The sequence below is a fragment of the Pristiophorus japonicus genome, unplaced genomic scaffold, assembly GCF_044704955.1.
Source record: "Pristiophorus japonicus isolate sPriJap1 unplaced genomic scaffold, sPriJap1.hap1 HAP1_SCAFFOLD_42, whole genome shotgun sequence".
NCBI classification, from domain to species: domain Eukaryota; kingdom Metazoa; phylum Chordata; class Chondrichthyes; family Pristiophoridae; genus Pristiophorus; species Pristiophorus japonicus.
The window spans coordinates 229,917-233,287 of NW_027254090.1; positions in this window are offsets into that span (position 1 = coordinate 229,917).

Genomic DNA, 3,371 nt, shown 5'->3' on the forward strand with positions numbered 1-3,371 from the left:
CATTTCACATCTCATTCCACACATCATTGCACAATTCATTACAAACCACATTACACACATCATTCCACACCTCATTTCACATCTAACTTCACACCTCAATTCAACCCTCATTCCACAACTCATTTCACACGAAATATCACACATCATTCCACACATCATTCCACACATCATTCCACACATCATTCTAAACTTCATTCCATACATCATTCCAGACATCATTCCACACCTCATTCCACACATCTTTCCACTCATCTTTCCACACATCATTCCACACATCATTCCACACATCATTCCCCACATCATTCCACACCTCATTCCACAAATTATTCCGCACATCATTCCACATCTCATTCCACACCTCATTTCAAACATCGTTCCACAAATCATTCCACACATCATTCCACCCATCATTCTACACGTCATTCCACACCTCATTCCACACATCATTCCACACATCATTCCACACCTCATTTCACACCTAACTTCACACCTCAATTCAACACTTATTCCACAACTCATTTCACACGAAATTTCACACATCATTCCACACATCATTCCACACATCATTCCACACCTCATTCCACACCGCATTCCACACATCGATCCACAAGTCATTCCACACATCATTCCACCCATCATTCCACACATCATTCCACACCTCACTCCACACTTCATTCCACACATCATTCCACACATCATTCCACACATCATTCCACACTTCATTCCACACATCATTCCACACATCATTCAATGCCACTTTCCACACCTCATTCCACACATCATTCCACACATCATTCCACACATTCTTCCACTTATCATTCCAAACCTCATTCCGCACATCATTCCAAACATCATTCCATACATCATTCCAAACCTCATTCCACACTTTATTCCACACATCATTCCACACATCATTCCAGACATCATTCCACACCTCATTCTACACAGCATTCCACACATCATTCCACACCTCATTCCTCACTTCATTCCACACAGCATTACAAACATCATTCCAAATCTCATTCCACACATTATTCCACACATCATTCCTTACACCATTGCACACCTCTTTCCACACATCATTCCACACATCATTCCACACCGCATTTCACACCTAACTCCACACGTCAATTCGAACCTCATTCCACAAATCATTCCACAGGAAATGTCACACTTCATTCCACACATCATTCCATACATCATTCCAAACCTCATTCCACACATTATTCCACACATCATTCCACACATCATTCCACCCATCATTCCAGACCTCATGCTACACATCATTCCACACATCATTCCAAACCTATTTTCACACGTCATTCCACACATCATTCCACACATCTTTACAAACCTCATGGACACACATCATTCCACACATCATTCCACACATCATTCCACACATCATTCCACACATCATTCCACACCTCATTCTACACGTCATTCCACACATCATTCCACACATCATTCCACACCTCTTTCCGCTCATCATTTCACACATCATTCCACACATCATTCCACACATCATTCCATACATCATTCCAAACTTCATTCCACATATCATTCCACATATCATTTAACACATCATACCACACATCATTCCACACATCATTCCACACATCATTCCACACTTCATTCCACACATCATTACACACATCATTCCACACCACTTTCCACACCTCATTCCACACATCATTCACATCATTCCAAACATCCTTCCACTCATCATTCCAAACCTAATTCCACACATCATTCCAAACATCATTCCATACATTATTCCAAACCTCATTCCACACATTATTCCACACATCATTCCAACCATCATTCCACAATTCATTCCACACCTCATTCTACACAACATTCCACACATCATTCCATACTTCATCCCTCACATCATTCCACACATCATTCCACACATCATTCCACACATCATTCCATCCATCATTCCACACCTCATTCTACACAGCTTTCTACATATCATTCCAAACCTCATTCCACATATCATTCCACACATCATTCCAAACATCAATCCACACATCATTCCACACATCATTTCACACATCATTCGAAACATCATTCCACACAACATTCCAAACCTCATTCCACACATTATTCCAAACCTCATTCCACACATCATTCCACAACTCATTCCACACACCATTCAAAACCTCATTCCAAACATCATCCTAAACCTCATACTTAAATCATTCCACACATCATTCCAAACCTCATTCCATACAATATTCCACACATCATTCCAGATATCATTCACACCTCATTCCGCACATCATTCCAGAAATCATTCCACGGATCATTCCACACTTCATCCCACACATCATTTCACACATCATTCCACACCTCATTCCACAAATTATTCCGCACATCATTCCACACCTCATTCCACACCTCATTCCAAACATCGTTCCACAAATCATTCCACACATCATTCCACCCATCATACTACACGTCATTCCACACCTCATTCCACACATCATTCCATACATCATTCCACACCTCATTTCACACCTAACTTCACACCTCAATTCAACACTTATTCCACAACTCATTTCACACGAAATTTCACACATCATTCCACACATCATTCCACACATCATTCCACAGCTCATTCCACACCGCATTCCACACATCGATCCACAAATCATTCCACACATCATTCCACCCATCATTCCACACATCATTCCACACCTCACTCCACACTTCATTCCACACATCATTCCACACATCATTCCACACATCATTCAACGCCACTTTCCACACCTCATTCCACACATCATTCCACACATTATTCCACACATTCTTCCACTTATCATTCCAAACCTCATTCCGCAAATCATTCCAAACATCATTCCATACATCATTCCAAACCTCATTCCACACATTATTCCACACATCATTCCACACATCATTCCACACATCATTCCACACCTCATTCTACACAGCATTCCACACATCATTCCACACCTCATTCCTCACATCATTCCACACATCATTACAAACATCATTCCAAATCTCATTCCACACATTATTCCACACATCATTCCTCACACCATTGCACACCTCTTTCCACACATCATTCCACACATCATTCCACACCTCATTTCACACCTAACTCCACACGTCAATTCAAACCTCATTCCACAACTCATTCCACAGGAAATTTGACACTTCATTCCACACATCATTCCACACCTCATTCCACACATCATTCCACACATCATTCCAATCATCATTCGACACTTCATTCCACACATCATTCCACACCTCATTCCATGCCACTTTCCACACCTCATTTCACACATCATTCCACACATCATTCCACACATCATTCCACACATATTTCCACACGTCAT